Source organism: Symphalangus syndactylus, chromosome 2 (assembly GCF_028878055.3).
Source record: "Symphalangus syndactylus isolate Jambi chromosome 2, NHGRI_mSymSyn1-v2.1_pri, whole genome shotgun sequence".
NCBI classification, from domain to species: domain Eukaryota; kingdom Metazoa; phylum Chordata; class Mammalia; order Primates; family Hylobatidae; genus Symphalangus; species Symphalangus syndactylus.
The window spans coordinates 6464975-6491959 of record NC_072424.2 but is presented as its reverse complement, the minus strand read 5'-3'; the positions used below and the strand labels follow the sequence as shown (position 1 = coordinate 6491959).

At 50.9% G+C, this 26985-nt stretch overlaps 1 protein-coding gene across 1 annotated transcript in view; it reads left to right on the top strand.

The window, feature by feature from the left end:
• The first annotated feature begins 8122 nt into the window (after positions 1 to 8122).
• Positions 8123 to 26985, top strand: part of JAKMIP3 (Janus kinase and microtubule interacting protein 3) — a 166600-nt gene continuing 147737 nt past the window's right edge. Inside the window, exons 1-2 of the mRNA XM_063616500.1 lie at positions 8123 to 9269; positions 10220 to 10287. The gene's annotated coding sequence lies outside the window, so the exon portion shown is untranslated. The remainder of the gene's footprint in view (positions 9270 to 10219; positions 10288 to 26985) is intronic.

Here is a 26985-nt window from a genome sequence, read left to right as displayed (position 1 = left end):
GACCTCGTGATCCGCCCGCCTCGGCCTCCCAAAGTGCTGGGATTACAGGCGTGAGCCACTGCGCCCGGCCTATGAGATTTCTAAAATTCTAATGTCTAAGTGTATGTCATCAATTATAATTATGGTTATGTTATTTTATTGTAAACCACAAAAATAACCAAATTTCCTTGTCAGTGCAATGCACCTAATTTGGAAAAACAACTGGTTTCCAAGAGGATATACACATGGGCTCATGGAGAACCAGGATGGCCCCCATGTCCTTCCCGAGTCCTTAAAGCTTTTATTATCAAAAGTTCTGCATTCCACGACTCATCATAGAAACGATATAATGATCCAAATTGGATACATTGGTGCAGTGACTTACAAATTATTAGAATAGTTTATAACCAATGCTTGATACCATATTCCTGGGAAAATAATTAAAGCTTCAGATACATTTGGTCACCTGGTGAGCCATTTAAACATTTTATAAAGGGATTTCATTCAGTTGTTATTTTTGATGCGTGTGTTCTGGTTGTATAAAATCTTTCCCATGCAAGAGGACTGATGTTATAACAGTAGATTATTTTGTCACAGTATATTTTCACCAGGTTGAAAAAAGCTTTTTATGGTTCAGATCTTCTGGGAACATCAGAGAAAGACTGTCCTTGCCATCCACACCACAACAAAACTTTGGGACCTTGAACTTTGGGTTTATAATCTCACAGCTGAGAGGGGTCCCTCCACACTCTTGGAGCTGTGCACCCACTGGAACCCTTAAGGTCAAAATAATCAAGGAAACTTCTCCCAGGAAGAGGATGGCATCCTGGTTGTGAACAGCTTTTCCCGAGTTCACAGATTAAGACTTCTGTCATGAAACTCTTCTCTTTGAATACTTTTTCTTGCTTATACCTCTGCAAACACTAGAAGTAGAAAAGGGTCTGTTATGTGCACTTATGGGTTATACTTTTATTTGTGAAGGAGTTTGCAGCCAGCCTTATACATGGATAACCGTATACTTTGACAGATAAAAGATGAAGGCCCAATGTAGGTAAGAAACATTAATGGCACACACGTTGCCTCATAATCAAAAACAAAACATTGGTTCACTCCTCTGAACCCACATCATGGGTTACAGAGAACATTGCCAGGAGGCCTTCACTCTTCTAAAAGGGCATCATCTGTTGGGTCCTTTTTCCATGATTTAAAATAAAAGAAGCAATGATTAGAAATGTATCCCTCTTGGGAGGCTGAGGCAGGCAGATCATGAGGTCAGGAGTTCGAGACCAGCCTGGTGAAACCCCGTCTCTACTAAAAATGCAAAAAATTAGCCGGGCGTGGTGGTGTGTGCCTGTAGTCCCAGCTACTTGGGAGGCTGAGGCACGAGAATCACTTGGACCCTAGAGGTGGAGGTTGCAGTGAGCTGAGATCGCGCCACTGCACTCCAGCTTGGGCAACAGAGCGAGACTCCATCTCAAAAAAAAAAAAGGAAAGAAAGAAATATATCCCTCATGATAGGCTCTATAGAAGATTCTACTGTAAAGGCTACAGTTACACAACAGACTTTAAATTCTCTTGTGAAAGTTATAATAGAATTGGCTGACCAGAGAAGTATCTGTGCAGCTGCTGGCACTTGTGGCCTATGGAGAAATACAGCAAATGAAGATTATAGAAATTCAGTGGTAGGAGATGGATGAAGAAATTGCTTAGTCAAGTGAGTGAGCTTTTTTTTTTTTTGAGACGGAGTCTCGCTCTGTCGCCCAGGCTGGAGTGCAGTGGCGCAATCTCGGCTCACTGCAAGCTCCGCCTCCCGGGTTCACGCCATTCTCCTGCCTCAGCCTCTCCGAGTAGCTGGGACTACAGGCGCCCGCCACCACGCCCGGCTAATTTTTTGTATTTTTAGTAGAGACGGGGTTTCACCATGGTCTCAATCTCCTGACCTCGTGATCCGCCCGCCTCGGCCTCCCAAAGTGCTGGGATTACAAGTGTGAGCCACCACGCCCGGCCGTGAGTGAGCTTTTTATGTAGCTCTTTCTTTGATCTATCTGATTCTAAGAGGTTTGGTTTACGAGAGCCCTGGCTAAGGGGCGTACTCCGAACCCTTGATATTATCCTCCCGTTAGTCATAATAATAGTCTCCCTGGTGCGCGGTGTTCTCTCTCAGGTTGTAAGTGCGTGCTTGTAGCTATCTCTAGAATGTCACATGGTCTCTCTTCAGCTGAAATAACAGGAGCTAAAATAAATGTGCAACCACGAGGGCCCCGTAACCTATAAATGATGTGCTGAGACTGGAAACCCAAAATGATGGTAACTGAGAGTGGCGTGAAGCCCCTAAGCTTTGGTCACTCTCTCACCTAAGTGAGAACCTGACCAAAAAGGAGGCATTTTTTAAACAAAATTCTGGGAGGCCATTGTTTTGGACTAAGCTCATGCACTAGGCCCCAACAAACCAAACCAAACCAAACCCAAATGGAGTCACTTGTACTAAGACTTTATGGAAACACATTGATTCTAGAACAGACCAGGTTTTGTTTTTTTCTCCTGCAAATCTCTATAACAAACATTGCTGACCGCATGGGTATCCACCCCCGAAGTTCCTATTAAATCTTTTTTTTTTTTTTTTTTTTTTCTTTTTTTTTGAGACGGAGTCTCGCTCTGTCGCCCACGCTGGAGTGCAGTGGCACGATCTCGGCTCACTGCAAGCTCCACCTTCCGGGTTCATGCCATTCTCCTGCCTCAGCCTCTCCGAGTAGCTGGGACTACAGGCGCCCGCCACCACGCCCAGCTAATTTTTTGTATTTTTAGTAGAGACGGGGTTTCACCGTGGTCTCACCGTGGTCTCGATCTCCTGACCTCGTGATCCGCCCGCCTCGGCCTCCCAAAGTGCTGGGATTACAAGCGTGAGCCACCGCGCCCGGCCCCTATTAAATCTTTTAACCAAATTTATTTCCTCTCGCCTAGAGACCATCAAGCCTCAGATGATCATGCAACAAATGTTCCAGCCAGTTCCAGGTGAAGACACCACCCCTGGCTATCAAGCAGCTACCCTGCCTCCATTAGAGCAGGGCGAGAGTTCTGGGATTCCCAATAGGAAGGGACTACGCTCCAAGCCAGCATGAAGCAGTTACAGAAAAAAGACCATTGGTCCCTCTGCCTCCCATAAAGATTTATGGGGATCACATCTTGGGGGGATATGAGGCAGGAAAATAGGGTCTGCAGGCAGGAAACATGAGGCCGATTCACACTTCAGCTATAACAGGAAATATTCTCTCCATAGGGCATACACCGAGTAAACGACTTTGTAACTTTACTTCATCCTCTTCATTTACATAGGACGTACCCCAAGTGGAGAGTATTTAAACTCACAAAAACTCTGTAACGGGGCCCTTGCGCCCCTATGCTTGGGCCCGCTCCCACACTGTGGAGTGTGCTTTCATTTTCAATAAATCCCTTCATCCCTTCCTTTGTTTGTCTGTAGGTTTTGTCCAATTCTTTGTTCAAGACACCGAGAACCTGGACACCCTCCACCATGAACACCCATGTCAGGGGCATTCAAACCAGAGCATCTCTCTCGAGTGAGTGTTCGTAATGCTTGTTCCCCAGTGCCATAAAGAGACAGCGCTTGAACATAAATTTAATTTCCTCAGCAAGGCCTTTTTTTTTTTTCTTTTTTACTTTCTGCAGAAAGGGTACACTCGCCAGCAGTTTTGGCACGAGAGTACACCGAACAAAGGAGTCAGGGTCATTGATAAGCTGACGTGTCCACCCTGCTTCTGTGTCTGGTTTCCGCTGGCTGGAACAGGACCTCACATTCTGTATTTGTCCCGATTGGCAACTCAGAACTTTTTTTTTTTGAGATGGAGTCTCCCTCTGTCGCCCAGGCTGGAGTGCAGTGGCACGATCTCGTCTCACTGCAACCTCCTCCTCCTGGGTTCAAATGATTCTCCTGCCTCAGCTCCCCGAGTAGCTGGAATTACAGGCGCCCGCCACCATGTCCGGCCAACTTATATATTTTTAGTATAAAAAAATATAAGTTCACCACGTTGGCCAGGCTGGTCTTGAACTCCTGACCTCGTGATCCACCTGCCTCAGCCTCCCAAAGTGCTGAGATTACAGGCGTAAGCCACTGCGCCCGGCCGCAACTTAGAACTTTTTAAAAGAGGCAAAGGCAGAGGAGAATAAAGGAAGGAGGAAGTAACCTGTGGAATGCTGAGAAAAGCAAAAACACCTTCAAATAAGGAAGAGGAACAGGCTCTGACCTAATGCTTGCTCAGACTAGTATAAGCATGCCAGGGCAAATACTTAGGCTAAATTGTGGGAGCTAAGAACATAAAGTACATTGATTTCTTTATTACAGCTAGCAGAGATTTAAGAATGTTAGCACAGGTCTTTGGACAAATTTTGCCTCTAAGAGAAGTTACTATTTATTCCTAATTAGATGGGGAGGAAAGCCTTTGAAGAGGAACTTCTACTTTACTTTTTACCGTGAGGGCTGGGAAAGGGGGCTGGGGCTTGCTGGGCTGCAGTCCCGGAAAGTTAGGTATTCCCAGCCTCTGGATGTTTTTTGTTTTTTTTTTTTTTTGAGGCGGAGTCTCGCTCTGTCGCCCAGGCTGGAGTGCAGTGGCGCGATCTCGGCTCACTGCAAGCTCCGCCTCCCAGGTTCACGCCATTCTCCTGCCTCAGCCTCTCCCAGTAGCTGGGACTACAGGCGCCCGCCACCAAGCCCGGCTAATTTTTTTGTATTTTTAGTAGAGACGGGGTTTCACCGTGGTCTCGATCTCCTGACCTCGTGATCCGCCCGCCGCGGCCTCCCAAAGTGCTGGGATTACAAGCGTGAGCCACCGCGCCTGGCCTGCCTCTGGATGTTTATGGTTAAGGGAACAGATTGACAACATTTACTAAGCAGACCAGACATAGGAGTGTCCTGATATCCTGATATCTTGAGAACAGAAGCAGTCCTATTTTGCTTTAAAGATAATATCGATTCTTGCAAAATATAGTAATTAAGAACATTAACTCTTCATCACAAACCCTCATAGCAGAGCACATCTCCCCATGTTCTGTTTTTTTTTTTTTTTTTTTTGAGACAGAGTCTTGCTCTGTCACCCAGGCTGGAGTGCAGTGGCGCAATCTCGGCTCACTGCAAGCTCCACCTCCTGGGTTCACGCCATTCTCCTGCCTCAGCCTCTCCGAGTAGCTGGGACTACAGGTGCCCGCCACCACGCCCGGCTAATTTTTTGTATTTTTAGTAGAGATGGGGTTTCACCGTGGTCTCGATCTCCTGACCTCGTGATCTGCCCGCCTCGGCCTCCCAAAGTGCTGGGATTACAAGCGTGAGCCACCGCGCCCGGCCCCCATGCTCTGTTTTTATCGTGTGTATAAACAAGTATTGTACCGTGGGTGGACACATTCCCCCTCTTAATTTTGGGAACACCGTGCTCTGTCTATGGAGTAGCTGTTCCTTCACTTTACTTCTGTCAATGAAAACAGTCAAACTCTGAAAAATATTTGAAGAGATTTATTCTCACCGAAACATGAGTGACCACGGCCCATGACACAGCCCTCAGGAGGTCCTGAGAACCTGCGCCACAGGTGGTCGGGGTGCAGCCTGGTTTTATACCTTCTACGGGGCAGGGGGGCATGAGACATCAATCAAATACATTGAAGAAATACATTGGTTGGGTCCAGAAAAGCGGACAACTCAAAGTGGGGGCGGGGCTTCCAGGCTGTAGGTAAATTTAAACATCTTCTGGTTGACAATTGGTTGAGTTTGTTTGAAGTCCTGGGATCCACAGAAAGGGAATATTCAGGTTAAGATAAAAGATTGTGGAGACCAAGGTTCTTTTGAAGCCTCATAGTGGCTGCCCTTAGAGACAGTAGATGACAAATGTTTCCTATGCAGATGCTTAGAAAGTGCTAGATTCTCTGTAACCTGAAGAAGTTTTCTCAACAGATCCTTTTTCTCTAAACATTCACAAATGCAAAAACACATTTTGTATATTTGTGCATGAGTGATCTATAGAAGTCCATGTCTTATCCTTGTCATGAAAGTTCATGGAGACATGATACCTTTATCACTTATTGTGCACTCACACGTCACTGGTTTCAAACATTTCTCACCCGCGTGATGGGGCACTGGGTGCCTCTGAGAACATGCTGATTTCTGGACTGGACATATTCTCCACTCCTCACTTGACTTCATGGTTCTTCGCTCATACAGATGTGTCTGTGACTGAAAACCCAACGCTGATATCCAGCGGATTTTCCTCTTATGAGATTCATATTCTCTCTCTCTCTTTCTCTCCATGTCTCTATTTTTCTGAGACATGCTGAATCCTGCCAACAGCCTCCATCTCACGTTCTGCCAATCTTCTGCCTCAAAGATAACTAGGAGCAAACTCATCCTTGCCCAAGGTGGGAAAAGTCTCCGGACTTATACCAGATTTACAGCCTCATATGAAGAACCATGATCAAACATTATTTGTTTTTAGATTATACCTCAAAACAAAAAATGCTTTTTCATAATAGCTATGGCATTCTATATTCCCACCATTATGCAAAGCAGCATGGAGGCTCCCGAATACATTAAAACAGAAATACCATATGACCAGCGATCCTTCTGGGGCTCCTTCCCTGGGAGGGGGTCCTCACTTCTGAGCATCCTTCCCTGGGAGGGGGCCCCCACGTCTGAGCCTCCTTCCCTGGGAGTGTGCTGTACACGGAGCCATCCTGGGACCTCAGAAGCCTGGGCTGGGTTCAGGGGCATGAGGAGCCTGAGGGGCTGAGGGGTGCCCAGGGCTGGGGACCCACGGGGATCTGGGAAGGTACCTGTCTTCCTCTCTGGGGTTTGGCTAATCATCCTGTTCAACTCTGACTTTCAGCCACTGCTCAAATTAGCCATTGCCAGTAACAAGGGGAATATTTTGGGCTCCATCTGCTTTTGTGTTATTTCTCTCTCTGTTCAATACTCAAGCAAGGAAAAGGGATGCTGTTCATCGTGGGACCCTTAGAGGCGTGAAACACTTGCAGCTTAAACTGCTGGAGAGGAACTATCTAGACACCAAAGGCAAGTAAAGTCAGATCTTCAACATGAGACCGTGGGCTTGGGCTCTCGTCTGTATTTGTGACTAGGCCTCACCTGTTGTTGGTTTTTATTTTAATAAACTTTAATTTATTATTTTTGTGTGTGCGTAGGGATGGGGTCTCGTCATGTCGCCCGGAGTGATCTTGAACTCCTGGCCTCAACCAGTACTCTCTCTTCAACCTGGCTCTGGCCTGGGCGCTGGCTCTCTGTGAGGCTGTGGCTGGACCCGGTGCACTGCAAGCAGCTTCCAAGGCTGCCACTGGGAAATGCAGTGGCTGGAAGCTTGGAGACTCTAGGAACCACAGGGCCCCAAAGAGGGAGTTACAGCCCTGGCTCAGGAAGCTTCGAGGCCTGGGCTCCCTGAAGGGCCACAGCTCTTGTCTCCTTCTCTTCACCTGCAACATGGAGAGCAAGGGGCAAGTTTCAGCCCTGTTTGTGTTACAGCTCTTTCAGCTCTGCCATTCAGTGGGTCCTGAGTTCTTGTCCTGTGTCCAGGAAGAAAGAGGTATGTGGACAAGTGGAGGGTTTGTGTTATAGCTCTTTCAGCTCTGCCATTCAGCAGGTCCTGAGTTCTTGTCCTGTGTCCAGGAAGAAAGAGGTATGTGGACAAGTGGAGGGTGAGCAAGGTGACGAGGAGCTTTATAGAGTGACGGAATAGCTCACAGGAGGCCCTGGAGCAAGTAGCTCCTCTCTGTAGCTACTCATCCCAATGTCTGCTCGGCTCTGGCTGAGTTCAGGCTCTTACGGGCCTCAGAGGGGAGGAAGTGCCCACCAACTGGTGCATGAGCAGCCATGGGCAGGCCTGGAAAAGGTACCACAAGTCCCCTCTCTTGTCTGCAGGACTGGCAGCCCTGCCTCTAGCCTTCAGGCCCTCCCTGGCCTAAAGGTGCGCTCTCGCCAGGGACCCACCCCCTTCCATCCGGGAGCCTGTCTGCCTCCTGCTGTTGTTCATAGTGTCCAGGCTGTAGGTGCCACGGGCTGCCTGCAGGCCAGCGCCGACTTGCCCTCAGACCCCATTGGCTTCCCTCCCAAGCTCGTCAATGCCCAAAGTCTGGAGGGGGCCAGGCAGCAGGGGGTTGGCATGTCAGCACTGCTCCACGTGTGTGCACACCCAACCGGGCTGTGACAGCACCCGGGCTTGGCCCCAGTTTTGCTCTGAGATTGGAGTAGACACTGAAAGCAGGGAGAAGCCAGGCAGTGGGGGCAGGCACTTCTGAGCCTGTGAGGGCAGCGGGATGCCTTCCTGGGCCCCCAAGAGTGCAGGGATGCCTGGGTCCACAGCCATGGTTTTGGCAGCTGCAACTGAGCCTGGAGGATGGGGGTCGCAGGGCTCCTGCCTTCTCCACGGAGTGGGAGGCCCAGGTCCACAGCTGTGACTTGGGTGGCTGCAGCTGAGCCTGGGAGCGCAGGGCTCCTGCCTGCTCCCAGCCCCCCTAAGAACACAGGGAGGCCCAGGTCTGCAGCCATGACTTGGGCAGCTGCAGCTGTGCCTGAGGGGGTGGGCAGGGCTCTTGTCTGCTCCTTGCAGTGGCAGGCCCCGGTCTGCAGCCACAACTTGGCTGGCTGTGGCTATACCTACAGAGCTCCTGCCCCATCAACTCAGAAGGGGCAGGGATCCCACTCGTCCCTGGCTCCCGCCGGCTCTGTGGAGTATGCAGCCCATATGCAGCCCCAGCCACACCTCCCCACTGTACCCAGCGTGATGGCAGCCACCGCTCCAGATGGGCCACCTCTGCCATCATCACTATCACTCAGAGTCCATGTTAGGGTCCATTCTTGGTTTTGGACATTCTATGGGTTTGGACGGATGTGTAATGACACGTACCCACCATGACAGTATCACGCAGAGCACTTTCACTGCCCCAAGTCCTCTATCCTCTGCCTGTTCCTCCCTCCCTCCCGTCCCCTGGCAACCACTCATCTTTTTACTGTCTCCATAGTTTTGCCTCTTCCAGAATGTCAAAGAGTTGGGAAAGAGAGGATTCGGGATCGGCTGCTCATGAGGATGAGACGGCAAAGGCTGGAAGGAGGGAGATTCCCTCTATGGGAGTCTTCCATGATTACGCATGAGGAGGTGGGAGAGGCGTTGCTAGGAAGCATGTTCCGGGTGCTCCTCTGGCTGCACATGCGCAGTAGCTGTCCACGCTTGTTCCTAACGTCGCCTGTCTCACTAGCATCTTCAATGCTAGGGTCGGTCTGAGGACAGGTAAGTTCACAGTGCGCGTGCTCTCCAGAGGGGAAGGTCCCTACTGAAGATGGCTGTGCTCGAATGAGCTCAATTACACTGCCAGTGCTGAGGCTTGCTGTGTTGACCGTATGGTCACCATGGTCGCCATGCCCCGAGGACCTGGTCACTTCCTTGACTACCTGTCCTGCCTCGGGTTTGACGCCCACATTTACAGGGCACTTTGAGATGATGCTGCTGCCAGAAATGAAAATGTCGTTAAGGTGTCACACTTGGCCCTCCTCAATCTATCCCATTGGGCCTCCTCTCTCTGATGGACGCCATGGCAGTGCTGTGGGCACAGACTGCACAGCTGCTGTGTGGTGTGGGTCCAGGTGCGGGAAAGGCAGGCATTGCAGAGAGATGCCCAGGTGCACAGGGGCGGCTGCAGGAGAGCTTGAGGCTCAGGGCCTGGTAGGGCTGGGAGGAGAGATGTCCCCACACAGCATGTGTGAGCCTAGCACGTGCTCATCACCGGGGAGTGGGTGGGGTGGGTGGAAGACGTGTTGGTGGAGGGGGATCCAGAACAAAGGGCAGTGTGTCTGGACTCTGACAGTGAGTGCCGGGCGCTGGCCTCGGTGGGAACAGGCTGGCCGACCCACGTGGCACTCCTCGCCTGCGCCCCATCCCCTTGTGGGTCCCTTTGGTCGCTCAGGACCCCACACCTGCCCTCTCCAACCCACACTCATCAGGTGCTCAGACCTGCAGCTTCCTAACCTGCTGCATGTGGCCTGGTCAGCGAGTTCAAATGACCAATTCCCAGGTCCCAGCCCAGACCTCAGGATTACTGGGGAGGGGGCTGGACTCTGCATTTTAAACAAGGTTTCGATGACTCTGGAAGCCGCACTGTGAACCAAGTCACTCCACTCTTGCTGGAACCAGTCTGTCGGCATCTGATGCCCTCCTGCCCACCACTCTGCTTTCCGTTTTAGCGTCGAAAGCGGCTTCCAGCAGAGGACACTTGGGAGGGACACAGCCACACCCAGGACCCAAGGCCCAGGTGAGATCCGGAGGCTGTAGGAATGCTAAGGGGCGGTGCTGGTGGCCCAAGTCACGAATCTCCAAGGATGTCCCCTGCAGAGTGGACCAGGAAGAAAGTGTCAGAGGATCTCTGCACCACAGCATCTGGGTTGCATCCTGCAAGAGACGCCGCGGGAGCCCAGCAGCATGGCGTTTTCTGAGTGTGACCCCATGGGCAGCAGCAGTGAGGGCTGCAGGGCGTGAGGGCCTCCCCTGCTGCTCGCCTGCCCTGTCACTCACCACATCCCGCATGTGGGGCCTCTCTGCTGATGATGAAACCTACCACACTTGGGTCACTGGTCATGATTCCTGCAATAACCAGCTCCCTGATAATTAAGATCTGTTGGCCAGGCGCGGTGACTTACACCTGTGATCCCAGGCCCTCCCACCTTGGGAGGCCGAGGTGGGTGGATCACGAGGTCAGGAGTTCAAGACTAGCCTGGCCAACGTGGTGAAACCCTGTCTCTACTAAAAATACAAAAAATTAGCCGGGCATGATGGCAGGGACCTGTAATCCCAGCTACTCGGGAGGCTGAGGCAGGAGAATCCCTTGAACCCAGGAGGTGGACGTTGCAGTGAGCCGAGATCAAGCCACTGCACTCCAGCCTGGGCGACAGTTCGAGATTCCGTCTCAAAAAAAAAAAAAAAAAAGAACTGTCTGCCAGTCATGGTGGGGCACACCTGTGATCCCAGCACTTTGGGAGGCCATGGCAGGTGGATCGGAGCTTAGAGGTTCAAGACCAGCCTGGGCAACATATGGAGACCCTGTCTCTAAAAAAAAATTGTCGTATCGAGAAAAGTTCCTTAATATTTGGAATATGCTGATGGCTTTCTTCCTGGATCTATTCCTGAGAAGGTGGTCACTGAGCTTCCTCTTCCGAGACAGCCTGGCGCTCTGGACGCTTGGCTTCCGCTCGCTGGCTCGCCGACGCCCTCTGCTGTCCACGGTTGGGAAACCTGAAAGTAGCAAGAGCGTGCCCGGGACAGGAGGCTGTGCGCAAAATGTTTACAGCCGTTTTATTTGTAATAGCCCCAAACTGGAAAGCAGATGGGTGTCCTTCAACAGGAGAATAGATACATACACCGTGGCAAATTTGTACAAGAGAACAATCTCCAGCAATAAATAGGAGCACACCACTGATGCGCGTGGCAATTTGGAAGCCTTCCACAGAACAGCACACGGATTGCATGGATGCGAAGCTCCCCGCAACTAATCAATGGGGAAAATCATCAGAAAATATGGGTGCCTCTGGGAGAGTAAGGGCAGGGACTAGCCAGAAGGGGCAGCGGGGCCAGGTGGAGACTCATTCGCCTCTGCGGATACTCTGGTCACGCGGCTTTGGGAGTGCGTGTCCCTTGAAGAGCCTGATCCAGAAACAGTGCCATGTTTTCTGAAGCTGAATGCAACTAAATGCTGCTTCATCCACTGAGTCACTGCCTATCCCCCCAAGGATCCCCTTCGACGCTGAGTCCGGAACGCAGGAGGGAGCCCGTTCTTCTTCACGTGAGGAACATGCTCCAGGGTCCGGAGTCTACGGAAAAATAGGAGGGTTTGAGAAAGTGAAACCCGTTCATTTTCTGTGGAGCAGAATCAGCAAATGCTGTCTCGGGGGGGCCCTGTAGGCCTCGGGAAGCATTTTGGACTAAACCAGAGGATAATGAGACACCACTGGAGGTTTACCAGCAGAGGCGGTGCCATGGGGTTCGCGTCTCTAGAAGATTCTATGGGGGATCACCACCACGCCCACCTAATTTTTGTATTTTTAGTACGTTGGTCAGGCTGGTCTTGAACTCCTGACCTCGTGATCCACCCGCCTCGGCCTCCTAAAGTGCTAGGATTACAGGCGTGAGCCACCATGCCTGGCCCAATTTTTGTATTTTTAGTAGAGACAGGGTTTCACCATGTTGACCAGGCTGGTCTCGAACTCCTGACCTCATGATCGCACACCTCAGCCTCCCAAAGTGCTGGGATTACAGGCATGAGCCACCGCGCCCGGCTCATTTCTTTCACCAGTACATCAAAGACTCAACTGTTACCTCTTCAGATATTGCTTCTGGCTATTTTCTGTCTGATTTCTTCTGGAACACTAGTTGAACATATATTAAACTTTTTTTTTTTTTTACTCTCTTCTCCATCTCTCTTAACTTCTCATTCTGATTTTTAATTTTTTGTATCTCTGGGTTGCTTCTGGGTTCTTCTACCTGTTTTGTGGTTCACTAATTCTTTCTTTGGCTGTGGCTAATTTGTTGTTAAACCTGGTTTTTAATTTTGGTTATTATATTTTTTCATTTCCAGAAATTCTATTGAGTTGCTTTTCAAATATGCTAGTCTGTTTTACACAGTTCCTGGCTTTCCCCAGAAAATTTCGTCTTGCTTTTCATGTCTCTAATCATAGTGTGCATAGTTTTAATATCTTTGTCTGGTAGTTTGAATATCTGAAGTCTTTCTAGGTCTGTCTAGCTGTCTTCTCCTTCCCACCCACCCCCTCCTATTTCTTCTCCTTTTTTTCTTCTTATCTGATTCACTCCCATAATACCTTGTTTCCTGTGTCATGACTGTTTTCAGCTGTCCTTGAAAAATTGCTTGTAGGTGTCCTGTGAGCCCTACACGAAGCTGTCCCTCCAAAGAGGGCATTTGCTTCTTTCAGGCGCCTAGGGGCCGTGGTAATCTGGGACCACTTTACATTAATTACATTAAATTATAGGCTTAAAGTGTTCTCGGTCACGCGTGTGATCCAGGTCACCCGTGTGATGCAGCTTTGGACATGGCGGGCTCATGCCTCCGTCTTCTCTGAAAAGGGTTTTCTCCTGCCCCTGCCCTGCTTTTCTTGCCATCCCTTGATTATGTGGGGTTGGAGGGTGTTACCTCTGATTCACCCTTACCCTCAGGGTGTAGCCTTTGGGGGCCTCAGTTTTATGGAGAGAGGGCTTCCTCTGACACTCCTCACTTGATTTGTGTTTTACTCTTGTGCCTTTTGCCCTGAAAGACCATTAAAACCTATGCTCAAGTAAACTGGGGCAGGTGAATGCCCCCATAGTAAAAAGAGCTACTGTCTTCAGCCCACCCGTCTGGTTCCCACTTCAATTTAGATGTTTGGCCTAGTAAGTCCTTGCTGTCTCATCACTTCTCTGATGAGTTTAAGGAGATTTAAAAAATCTTAGTAGATTTTCTTTTTTTTTTGAGATGGAGTCTCACTCTGTCATCGCCCAGGCTGGAGGGCAATGGCGTGATCTTGGCTCACTGCAACCTCTGTCTCCCGGGTTCAAGCGATTCTCCTGCCTCAGGCTCCTGAGTAGCTGGGATCACAGGCACCCGCCGCCACACCCAGCTAATATTTGTATTTTTAGTAGAGTCGGGGTTTTGCTGTGTTGGCCAGGCTGGTCTTGAACTCTCGACCTCAGGTGATCTGCCCACCTCGGCCTCCCAAAGTGCTGGGATTACAGGCGCGAGCCACCGCGCCCTGCCCTTAGTATCATTTTCATCGTTCTGTGAAAGGGTTCATTCAAACAATCTAACAAAAATATAAGACAAATGTTTATTTTTATAACGATCCCAGTTAACTCCGCGGATATTCACATCATGACTGTGGGTCTTTGCTGGGGTCTAGGCATCTTCGGTTACCAAGCAAACCACCCTCCCAACCTAACGTTAACACTTGGGGGGTGTGGACCACATTTCACAAACACTCCTCTATATAACCCAGAATATTTGGAGTTTTAGAGGGTGGTCTTAGAGAGAGGTGAGAAGGAAGTGAGGTGGGAGGGAGCAGGAAGGGGGATGCATGCACAGTGGGGTAGAGGCCAACAGCCTTTCCAGGAGCAAAGATGCCTAAGATTGCCCTGTGCAGTTATTACTGTCCGACCCTTAGCAAATCTCTCCTTCCCATGAAAATTCTGTATTTGGGTTGGAAACAATAGAGGAATGAGGTTATTAGAAAAGGATTGTGATGTGGAACCAACAACACGACCACACCCTCAGTCACAAGCCCCGTGGTAGAGTGATCATTAGACGCACGATTCCCAGAAACCAAAAAGGCTGAAGCATGCTTTGTGCTTCCACGAGGCATGAATTCGAGGCACCCTTTCCTACATCTTCAGGGGGCAGGGAGGTTCCAGGATAGATTTGGATGGCATGGCTATTTCCTGCACAGTTTTCCACAGATCAAGCGCTTTCTCATCTATTACTGTCTTTGTTTTTCTTTTTTTTTTTGAGATGGAGTCTGGCTCTGTCGCCCAGGCTGGAGTGCAGTGGCGCAATCTCGGCTCACTGCAAGCTCCGCCTCCCGGGTTCACGCCATTCTCCTGCCTCAGCCTCTCGAGTAGCTGGGACTACAGGCCCCCACCATCACGCTTGGTTAATTTTTTTTTTTTTTTTTTGTATTTTTTAGTAGAGACAGGGTTTCATCATGTTAGCAAGGATGGTCTTGATCTCCTGACCTCGTGATCCGCCCGCCTCGGCCTCCCAAAGTGCTGGGATTACAGGCATGAGCCACCGCGCCTTTTGAGACAGAGTCTCACTCACTCTTCGCCCAGGCTGGAGTGCAGTGGTGTGATCTTGGCTCACTGCAACTTCCGCCTCCTGGGTTCAAGCGATTCTCCTGCCTCAGCCTCCCCAGTAGCTGGGACTATAGGTGCCTGGCTAATTTTTGTATTTTTAGTAGAGATGGGGTTTTGCCATATTGCCCAGGCTGGTCTCGAACTCCTGACCTCAGGCGATCTGCCCACTTCAGTCTCCCAAAGTGCTGGGATTACAGAAGTGAGCCACCACGCCTGACCTTTCGTATCTACTACAAATCCTTGTCCCTACAACCACCTCTGGAGGTAGGAAGGACAGAATCATTATCCACATTTTACACACGCCGACCATGCTGTAAAACAGACAGATGGACAGAGACTTCGGGGAGAGCCCCACCGATGACTGCACATCCACACACTACCTGGGAGAATCAGAGGCAAAGACAAAGATGTGAGACAAAGGGGTTGAGGCTGAAGGAAGCCCTCTGTCAGCACCGGCACTGCCCGCCACGTGGCAGCACTGACGCCCTGGCACCTCAGAATTATAAAAAAAGGGTGAAGCACCAATACTAGTGGTGAACATTTTGAAAAAAGGAAAATAACGCCACAATCACCTCCCTAACACAATCATTTCCAATGATGGAATCACCACGCTCACACAATCATTTCCAATGATGGAATCACCACCCTCACACAATCATTTCCAATGATGGAATCACCACCCTAACACAATCATTTCCAATGATGGAATCACCACCCTAACACAATCATTTCCAATGATGGACGTCTATTTCCATTTAGCACATGCAGGCAAATATTACGACGGGGATTTAATGAACACTCTCTTCTGTCTTCTCTCTGCTTTTTAAACTCAGTATATGTCATGGTCACATCATTGACCCCCAACATTCATTCCACATGGATGAGTCAGCTGAGCTGACCAGGGTTATTCTGCCTCTCTCATGAATGATGGCTTAGAAGGGTTCAGATGGTTTAGAAGGAAAGCCTGCTCCAGGGATTTGGGGAAAAGAGGCTATTCATCCCTTCTTTTGGTCCCTGTCATTACTGAGTGTGATGTGTGGAGCCACTGCAGCCACCTTGGCACCATGTGGCTAACCAGCCTTAGGCTGAGGATGGGGGTAAGAGGGAAAGGAGCCTGTGTCTTTGGTGATGATGATATGGAGATGATTAATCAGCCAGACTTGGTGTCTGCCCTATCTCTGGATTTCTCGCTTTGTGAGGTGATACATTTACTTGTTCTTTAAGCATGTTGCAGGGTTTTTTCTTTTCTTCCTTTTTGGTTACTTGCTGCTAAGACATTGAACTGATATAATTTTATGTCACAAGACCTTTTTTCTTTTTCTTTTTTTTCTTTCTTTTTTTCTTTTTGTTTTTTGAGACAGAGTCTCGCTCTGTCACCCAGACTGGAGTGCAGTGGCATGATCTCAGCTCACTGCAACCTCCGCCACCCAGGTTCAAGCGATTCTCCTGCCTCAGCCTCCTGAGTACCTGGGACTACAGGTGCGCACAGCCATGCTTGGCTTATGTTTGTATTTTTAGTAGAGACGGAGTTTTACCATCTTGGCCAGGCTGGTCTTAAACTCCTGACCTCATGATCCACCTGCCTCAGCCTCCCAAAGTGCTGGGATTGCAGGTGTGAGCTACCGCCGTGCCCAACCAAAATCTTGTTTCTATATAGTCCTCATATCTGTAATTTTAGATGCATGACTTTGAAACAGTTTCACATTTATGGAAGAGCGGCAGCAATGGTGACTGTACCCATGCTGTCCCTCATCCAGCTTCACCCTCTTCCTTCTCTTCTTGCAAAAACACTGCTCCTTCATTGGAGCTTAATTCAAGTCTTTCTGAGCAGACACTCGTAGTCAGATAAGCGGTTTTCTCCTCTGCATTCTTGCAGGATTTCCTGACGCTTCTCTTAGGATCTGTTTTTTTTCTACCCGTGGGTTCAGTATAGCAGATCACCTGACTCATTGTCTATTTTGACTTCCTTCTGGCACCTTCCTGGATGTAGAGATTGAAGAGTTAAACGTCAGTTTCTCTGGAAGCTCTAGGCTTCCAGGTGCAATTCAGTTTCCACTAATCAAATGAAACTGAACAAGATCTGGGGTCAGGATTTGGTTAAGTGGGAAGAGAGGCTCTGCTGTGAGAGTCATCATTTTACTGCTGTGGATCTAATGGGTGTGGCATATTTCTGGGACCAAAAGTTGTGGTGCCTTCCTGACCCCTGGAGGGAGTATAGCTGGTGTTGGGTGATCACGGAGCCAGTGGTGGGGTCAGTGGGTTTCTGAACACAGTCCTTTTTTTTTTTTATTTAAAAGTAAACTTTAATGTCAAAAATGCATACTTGGGGAGGGCAGAAAGATCACACATAAGGCTGCCACTTCACACTTGGAGGGTTTAACAGCAGCGGGGCGGAGGGGCTCCTCACTTCCCAGACAGGGGCGGCAGCCGGGCAGAGGGGCTCCTCACTTCCCAGATGGGAACACAGTCTTTTTTTGAACTGTGTTTTTTCGAACTCAGTTCTTGTTTTTGTCACAGTAGTTGTTCCCTTGCTGGGCTGTGTCTGTGGGGTTATTCTGGGAGTGACATCCTGAGACCCAGCCTGGAGCCCATTCTTCCGGTCTCTTGATGATTTTATAAGCACTCAATTTCTTGTTTGAAAATTATTTCTGCTAAAAATTGTGTTGTTTCTTCATATGCATTTGACCTACGACAGTATTATTTCCTCAAGTGGCTGTAAGCAACACATCCTCAGGGATGGGAGCCTGAGACGTATCTGCCTGGCTGAGTTTGAAGACAGGAGATTATCGTTGTCTCGTCATGGCCAGCGTCAGGTCACCGTAGCATGTGGTCAGCGTCGGGTCACCGTAGCGTGTGGTCGGCATCGGGTCACCGTACTGTATGGTCAGCGTCGGGTCACTGTAGTGTATGGTCAGCATTGGTTACCATAGCGTGTGGTTAGCGTTGGCCATCTGCAGCCCCTCGGCGTGGTGGCCTGATAAGACACGTCGGCTGAAGGCCTGGCTTTGGCCGGCCAGGTGGCCCCCGTGTAGCACAGGATATTACACAGCTAAATGCAAGGAGTGTGAGGGTCTTGGACTGGAATGGTAGCCCCCCCGCCGGGGTCTGGGTAACTGTGAACACCCTGAGGAGACTGGTCTTGCTCTGCTTGAAGACTCACGGCAACCTCACCTGTGGTAGTCACAGGCCAGGAGGCAGCAGTTCCCTCTCCTACCTTCTCTGTGGTTCTGGGCCAGAAGGGTGGTTAGAGACCAGCCTGCTGCAGGGACCAATAACAAAGTCAAACCTGGGCAGAGAAGCTCACACATCAGAGGGGCTGCAGGAGCTGATCATGTATTTTGGCAAAATTGTGGGGAACCTATGAGGAAATGGATTCTGAGGGTGCCAGACCACGGACAGGGATGAGAACGTGAAAAAGAAAGACGTAACCTGACATGATCTAGACTTCCAGAGGATTGCAAGAACAGGGCAAATAATTATTACATAGCCTTCACTTAGATTCCTCAAATATTTTACCACATCTACTTCATAACTATGTATTTATGCATGTGTATAGATGTGTGTTTATACCATTTTATGTACATATAATTTTTTTCAGAACCATTTGAAAGTAAATTATAAACATGAGGCCCTCTTTCCCCAAATAATTCATTGTGTATTTCCTAAAAACAAGGAGATGTTCTTATATAACCACAGAAAAACTATTAAAATCAGGAAATTAATATTGATATAATATTTGCTAATCAAATTTTCCCACATCCTCTAGGCTGGGCGCAGTGGCTCACACCTGTAATCCCAGCACTTTGGGAGGCCGAGGCGGGAGGATCCCTGGAGCCCAGGAGTTCAAGACCAACCTGGGCAACACAGGGAGACCTGTCTCTACAAAAACTTTTTTTTTTTTTTTTTTTTTTTGAGACAGAGTCTCGCTCTGTCGCCCGGGCTGGAGTGCAGTGGCGCAATCTCGGCTCACTGCAAGCTCCGCCTCCCGGGTTCACGCCATTCTCCTGCCTCAGCCTCCGAGTAGCTGGGACTACAGGCGCCCGCCACCGCGCCCGGCTAATTTTTTTTTGTATTTTTTAGTAGAGACGGGGTTTCACCGTGGTCTCGATCTCCTGACCTCGTGATCCGCCCGCCTCGGCCTCCCAAAGTGCTGGGATTACAAGCGTGAGCCACCGCGCCCGGCCTTGTCTCTACAAAAACTTTAAAAATTAGCTGGACATGGTGGTGCACACCTGTAGTCCCAGCTACACGGGAGGCTGAGGTGGGAGGATCACTTGAACTCAGGAGATTGAGGCTACAGTGAGCTGTGATCGTGCCACTGCACTTCAGCCTGGGGGACAGAGCGAGATGCTGTCTCAAAAAAACCCCAAACCGAAACCCAAACAGATTTTCCCACATTCTACTAATGTTTTTATAGGAAAACAAACTCCTGGATGGCGAGTTGGCCTTTTTGTGGTGTCTCCTTAGTTTCCTTTCATTCAGAGCAGCTCCTCAGCCTGTTTTTCAGCATCTTGATACTTTTCTGAGCGCTGGGCTACAGTTATTTTGCAGCAGTGTCCCTCAACTTCAGATGTTTGCTCATGGTATGAATTTGGGCAAAAATACCTCAGAAATGAAATTGTGTCTCAGTTCTCTTTTGAGGCTCATAGTTATTTGCCCTCTTACAGATGTTGTTAATGTTAATTTCTCCGTTAAACTGGTGCCTGCCAGGTTTCCCTTCTGTAAATATACCATATCCCCATTTGCTGTCAATAAGCACCTTGGGAAGCGGCACTTTGAGGCCACTGACGTATCCTACTGCTCCTGTTTCTCAGCCGACTCTCACTCAGTGCTGTTTCCTCTTTCTTGTGCTGTTATTTGGGGCACATTTTTCTTGACACGGGTTTGCTCACTTGTGAGTAGGCGGAGATTCTGCGCTCAACGTACAAACTCCAGCAATGGGAGCAGTTCCAACTGGGCATTTGTTTCAGTGAGGTCTGACCTCAGTGGTAACTTAAGTGGAAAGCATTTGAGAGGCAAGCAATTCCTTTATGTACAAGAAAGGCTCTGAATGCTTAGGGACGCAGGCGCATTGAAGTGGATTTTTTTTTTTTTTTTTTTTTGAGATGGAATTTCGCTCTATCACCGAAGCTGGAATGAAGTGGTACGATCTCGGCTCACTGCAACTTCCGCCTCCTGGGTTCAAGCAATTCCCCTGCCGCAGCCTCCCTAGTAGCTGGAATTACAGGTGCCCACCACCTTGCCCAGATAATTTTTGTATTTTTAGTAGAGACAGGGTTTTGCCGTGTTGGCCAGGCTGGTCTTGAACTCCTGACCTCAGGTGATCCGCCTGCCTCAGCCTCCCAAAGTGCTGGGATTACAGGCATGAGCCACTGTGCCTGGCTGAATTTTTCTTCTTTTTTTTAATAGTGATGGGGATTTGCTTTGACACCCAGGCTGGAGTTCAGCGGAATGATCATAGCTCACTGTAGACTTGACCTCCTGGGCTCAAGCAGTCCTCCTGCCTTGGCCTCCCAAAGTGTTGGGATTATGGGTGTGTACCACTACCGTGCCTGGCTGAGGGGGTGGATTCATTTCTTGCCAGCCCCACTTGCCCCTGGAGGGCACAGAGGCACTCCCCTCCCCAGGACAATCAGATACCCATCAGTGAGGCAGGTGCCTCAATCCCTGGATGGCACCTCAGTGGCTGTCTCTGGAGGCCAAGGTAGAGGGGTTGCTGCAAATGGGCTTCCTGATTTCGATGGAGAGTTGGACCTGTGGAGGCAGAGGTCAGGTAACAGCTCTTAACTGCCAAAGCAACACAGGTGAAGTTACCTTAATTGTCAGAAGAACTGGGTGGTGATCAGAACGGCTTGACCCACAGGAGTGTTTTGTGGTAGTAAATTGCCACGCAGTTGCCAAGAGTGAAATAGATGGGAAGCCCGCTAAGGGTCTATTTGACACTTTTTTCTTTTTTGAGATAGAGTCTCGCTCCCATCGCTCAGGCTGGAGTGCAGCGGCATGATCTCGGCTCACTGCAACCGCTACCTCCCAGGTTCAAGTGATTCTCCTTCCTCAGCCTCCCGAGCTGCTGGGATTACAGGCGTGTGCCACCACGCCCCACTAATTTTTGTATTTTTAGTAGAGACAGGGTTTCGCCATGTTGGCCAGGCTGGTCTCAAACTCCTGACAGGTGATCCACCCGCCTCGGCCTCCCAAAGTGCTGGGATTACAGGCGTGAGCCACCGTACCTGGCCTATTTGACACATTTGATTGAAATAACAAACTCTAACTTAAGCAAACAGAGCCAGAGTCTTCAGTCACTGTGTAGAAGTTACAGTTCCTCAGTCCACACAAGGACCTGAATCCATTCACAGACCCACAGTCCCTTCAGTAAGGGAAAGGTTTCATGTCCCTGGGGAAGGACCCTATGCTAGCATCAGAAACATGTTTTTAGAAAGTTCCTCCAGCTTTTCCTAAAGAAACTGCAGCCAGGTTCCCTAGACCAGGCACTGGGGAAAGGGGCATATTCAGAGCTGTGGGAGATGACTGGACACTAACTCGGAACCAAGACGGATCCCCAGGAAACAGAACTCAGTGACCTGCTGGGCACAGTGAGGGTTTATTTACTTATTTGTTTATTTGAGACAGAGTCTTGCTCTATTGCCCAGGCTGGAGTGTAGTGGCGCGATCTCAGCTCACTGCAACCTCCGCCTCCCAAGCGATTCTACTGCCTCAGTCCACCAAGTAGCTGGGACTACAGACACGTGCCACCATGCCTGGCTAAGTTTTCTATTTTTAGTAGAGACAGGGTTCTGCCATGTTGCCCAGGCTGGTCTCAAACTCCTGACCTCAGGTGATCTGCCAACCTCTGCCTCCCATAGTGCTGGGATTACAGGTGTGAGTCACCATGTCCGCCAAGAGTGAGGGTCTATAACGAGCAGAATGAACACAAGTTTTGCTGTGAGTCCAACTCCCAGGGGGCCCAGTCCGTGACTCTAGCCTGTGGTTGTTCCCTTGCTTTTGAGAATAGAGTCAGAATAGACAGAAATATTCAGTGATGGATGGGATTCCCAGATCTGCTCCCTGATTCTGGAAAGATGGCCATAAGGTGGAAAGTTCCTGGGGTCCTGTGGGACCCCTCCCTGACACCACAACAGTAACCCCAAAGCACTGTTGCCTACCTGGGGAGAATCACATCGATTAGTGCCACATCAAAACCTCGAAACATTTGGGGGTGGTGATTTCTTTAATTCACTTTCTGGCCTGTGTCGAAACAGATGGACGATGGGGCAGGACTGTGAGTTAGCCTAAGCTTTGTCAAGTCGTGATCTCAATTGAATGGCTACTGCAGATGGGGCAAATCAGTTCACTTCCCGGCATCTACTATGTAGCTATAGAACTGGCAGATGCATTTTATTTTCTCTGTACCAGCAATCACAGAATACCAGGAAGAGTTCACTTTCACTCTGTGGGGACATCAGTACACCTTCACAGTCTTGATTCAACAGTAACCAAGTCTGTTCTGTGCCACAGTTTAGTCCAGGGGGCCTTTGTCATCCCCACCAAATGATGCTGATTAACTGTGTTGCAAGCATCACATCCACAGGACCTGATGAACAGGAAGTAGCAAGTACCCTGGACACCTGGCTAAAGGCTCATGGGTGCCAGGTGAGGGGAGAAGATAGCCATGAAAGTTCGAGTCCCCCCTCAGCATCGTTTCTGGGGTTCAGAGGATGCAAACATGGCAGAAAGTCCTCCAAAGTGAGGGAGAGGCAGTCTGCCATAACCTGTACGTGTCACCATTAAAGCCTCTTTGAATATTGGAGGCTGATGTGGTTAGGCTTTGTGTCCCCACCCAAATCTCATCTTGCATTGCAATCCCCAGGTGCTGAGGGAAGGACCTGGTGGGAGGTGACTGGATAACGGGGGTGCTTTCCCCCATGCTGTTCTCGTGATAGTGAGTGAATTCTCACGAGACTTGCTGGTTTTATAAGGGGCTCTTCCCGCTTTGTTCTCCCATCTCTCTCATCTGCCACCATGTGAGACGCACCTGCTTCCCCTTCCACTGTGATGGTAAGTTTCCTGAGGCCTCCCCAGCCATGTGGAACTGTGAGTCATTGAACCTCCTTTCTTTATAAATTACCCAGTCTTGGGTATTTCTTTATTGCAGTGTGGGAACAGACTAATCTAGAGGCCATATATACAAAATTTGGACGTGATTTCCTGTTTAACAAGTGACTTTGAGTGAGGTTCAGAGCAAGAGAAAATGCTGGCCTGCTGATTAGGCTGCCAGATGAGCCTTCCTTCCACTTGGCCCTGTGACGTGGTGAACCCATGGCAATCTGAGTGTCTGAGGAGTGTGAGAATGTCATATGGAGGGCCAGGCACATGGTGGCTCACACCGGTAGTCCCAGCACTTGGGGAGGCTGCGGCAGGTCGATCACTTGAGTGCAGGGAGTTCAAGGCCAGCCTGGGCAACATAGTAAGACCCCACCTCTTAAAAGAATGTTGTGTGGAGCCTGTGGCAAACCTTGACAGGACAACCGCAATCATGGTTATTGATGAGTATTGTTGAGTGATCGCCTCATCAACAGGTCACCATTCCCTTTTGAGAAACGGCTGCTGGCTTGCTCATGGGTTGAGTAGACAGTGTATTTCACTACAGTTCACTAAACGATCATGCAACATAAGCTGTCAATCAGTACCTGGTGTTATCTGACCCACCAAGCCATAGAGATGGGCCTGTCCAGCAAAACTATCATAAACATGGAGGCAGTACATGTGGGGTTTGTTATGGACTGAACAAAGTTTCCCCAAAATTCATATTTTGAAGGCCTAGCCCCCGTTTGGAGACAGGACCTTTAAGGAAGTGAGGTAACCATCAAGGTTAGGTGAGGTCATCAGGGTGGGTCCTGACCCAATGGGACTGGTGTCCATAAGAAAAGGGGTGACACCAGACGTGAGCACACACAGGAGAGACCACGTGAGGACCTGCAGAGAAGGCGGCTCTCTGCGAGGCAAGGAGAGAGGCCTCAGCAGAAACCAACCCCATCAGCACCTTGATCTTGGACTTCCAGCCTCTACAGCCCTGAGAAATACACTTCCATTATGACAGCCCCAACAGACTGACACGAGGCTGTCCTCAAGCATATCCGAGTCACCCTGAGACACCACACGAGCAGGAGGCTCGTCCTCCAAAGGCACCCACTCCCTCTGCAATCCTTGTTCCTCCACCTGCATTTTTGGTTTTATGGGGAGTTCCCTAAACCAAGTTGAGGAATGAAAAATGGAGCCTGGTGTACAGATGGTTCCGCGTAGGAGGCTGGTGCGGCGGGCCCGGGCTCAGCATCACAGCCCTGCTGCAGCTGGCCCTGATGGACGGGGTGGAAGGGAATTTCATGCAGCTGGCCAAACTTCAAGCCTCACCTGATTATCCTCTCCTTTACCTGGAGGGGCAGTTGATGATCAGGGGCTTAGAAGGCACAGGTTTGGAGGATTGGGGTTGAGGAGGTATGTGGACCGACAGACCGTGTGGAGGGGGCTGGAGGTGAGGGGGCTCTTGTGCTCCACGTGCGTGCTCCCCAGGGCTGCTCCTGCACCTGCAAGCTCGGTGGGGGTGGGGGTGGGGGTGGGGGTGGGGGTGGGGATGATGGGGGTGGGGGCGTGGTTCAAGGGATTCCCAGCTCTGCAGAGGTCGCCAGCTCTGCTGCTCTTTCCCAGCCTTTCACAAAGCGCCCATCAGTGTGGCCGTGGTGGCGTGGATGGAGATTATATGTGGGCTGAACACCAACAAGTGGGTGCGGACCTTCCTCCCGCTTTACCCTGAAGTCCCAGCCCGGAGCACGCGGCCGTGGTGAGCTGCGATCCCAGGCCCCGGCGCAGCGCTGAGATTGTGGCTCTCAATCCGCAGCAGCTGCTTCATTTGCTCAATGCCAGACTCCAAAAACCATTTCTCTCGCAACAGGCCAGGGGAGGCAGCGTTCGGGGATGGGACGCCAAGAGTTAAGGGTGAGGCCGCACGCGTGCAGCTCCCCCGTGCTGCGCATGGCGCTGGGATCGGCCTGAGCGGCGGGTGAGTCCCTCTAAGCCCGCGGCGCCCGGTGCCAGTCACCCGAGCCGGGCCGGGCCCCGGCTCCCCACACGCGCCCCGCGGCCCCCGGGCTATTTTCAGCCAGGCCGCGCCCTGTTTCAGGAGCTTGCACAGCCGCTCCGCGGAGACCCGGACTGCGTGGGGGAGGATCGCGGCGGGGGCCGTCGCCGAGCAAGGAGCGCGGCCGCGGGGACCGCCCGGGAGTGGGGGCGGCGGGGCGGGCCCGGGTTCGGGGCTCCTGCCCGCGGTGACGGTGACGCGCGCCCCCGCCCGCCGCCTCTGCCATGGCCGATCGGGGCCGTCGGATGCCGCCCAGAGTCGCTCGCGGGGAGCCTCGGTGAGCAGCGGCCGGGGTGGGACCGGGACCCGGGGCCGGGTCTCTGCGCTGCGTCTGGCACGGTGCGTCCGGGACGCGGGCGCCCTGGCGGCCGTGGGGCGGGTCGGGGGTGACGTCCCGAGGGGAGGGGGTCCCGCGGCAGAGACGCCCCTGTCTGGGGCGGGGTGCTCCTTGCCTCTCCCGGCGGCCCCCCGTGGGCGGGTCCTCTCCACTGCACCCCCTGCCCTGTACAGGCCTCGGCGCTGGCGTGACGCGGCCGCTGGGTGGGGCCCGCGCAGGTGCTGGGCCGGGGCTGGGGACCCGCATCTCCGTGTCTCCGACTGTGCCTCCTGCGGAAAGGGGCGCCGTGCGATTATTTTTATCTCGGTGTCTGGTTTTTAAATTTCACAGCCCCCGTTTCAGGGAGGGCCAGCGTGGCCGTGGGATGCTGATGATACGGGAAGCCAGAGAATAAAGGCTTTGGTGGAGGTCGGGGGGAGGCGCCAGCCTGGACAGTTTTCCTAGAAAATATCCTCTGCGTGTACCCGCGACCTTGCCTCTCGTGGAAAGCCGCTGGGAGTTGGAGCGGCTCCCTCCTGCCCCCGTCTGAGGTGTGGCTGGCTGTTTTCTTGGTGAGGTGCTGGAATGCACAGGAGGCTCTCCCAGGCAAGCTGTCTGCAAATGTAAGAAATGGGGTGGTGACGCGCAGACCTGGGATTCGCTTGCAGAACGGTAGGAAATCCGTTGTCATGGAGCCAGGGAGCTCTTAGGTGTGGGGGAAGCCTCCCTCCACCTGCGGGTGGGTGGCAGGAGGAGAAAGTGCCAGGCTGTGTGTCTGCAGGGGCTGAGGATTACACGCAGGGGTCAAAAGATCCCTGCTGGATTTGGTGGTGAATCAGTGCTGGCTTTGGCAGCTGAGGCAGGATTCTCTCCAAGTAAAGAGCAAGTCGGGCTGCTCTGCTGACCCCTTAGTAAACTGCAGTGGGGAGGGGGGAGTGTCTCCAGGAGGCTCAGCGAAGGCGAGCAGTCACCCTGCAGCCCTTTCAGGAGGAAGAGCCTGGCCAAGCGCATATCTGGTTTGGGCTTCAGTTGCCTGGGCGGCAGCGCAGGCTTCCCCCACCCCTGCCCCCGGGGACTGGCCCAAGACTGCTCTGGGGCTGTAGAGAACAGCTGTACCAATTGGCCCCGAGTGGGTTGCAGCCTCTGCCACAAATCTGGAGGAAGCCGGGGATCTCACTCCTTATCTGGCCTCGTCAGCTTTCTACTACAAAGAATATGCCTGGCAAGAAGGAACTTCTGTAACAAGTTATAGTTTGGAGTTCATTGAGGATATAGTTTAAGTAGGATTTTTCAAGCAAATTGACCGTCCATGGACAAGCTTCCTGTTTTAGGACATTATTTATATTGAAAATATCTGCCCAGACATGATTCTGGCTTTTATTGTCAATTTCCAATGATAGCCACTGAAATCCAGATTTTGCAAGGGAAAGATGAAGAGGATGGGTGGTGGTTCAGTTCAGATGCCCCAAAAGAAGCTGTCACCAGCACGCCCTGCAGTCAGCGTTTCTCACACTTCAGGTGCCCCGAGGGGGCCCATGTGCAGGGCACAACCTCCACAGCAGGCAGCTCATGGTCAGCAGGTTCCAGGCTCTGGGGTTGGTCCCACAAGTGTGTATCCGTGAGACTTTTGCAAGATCTGGGAGTTTGTGGAAAATGGCATAACAATAAACTAA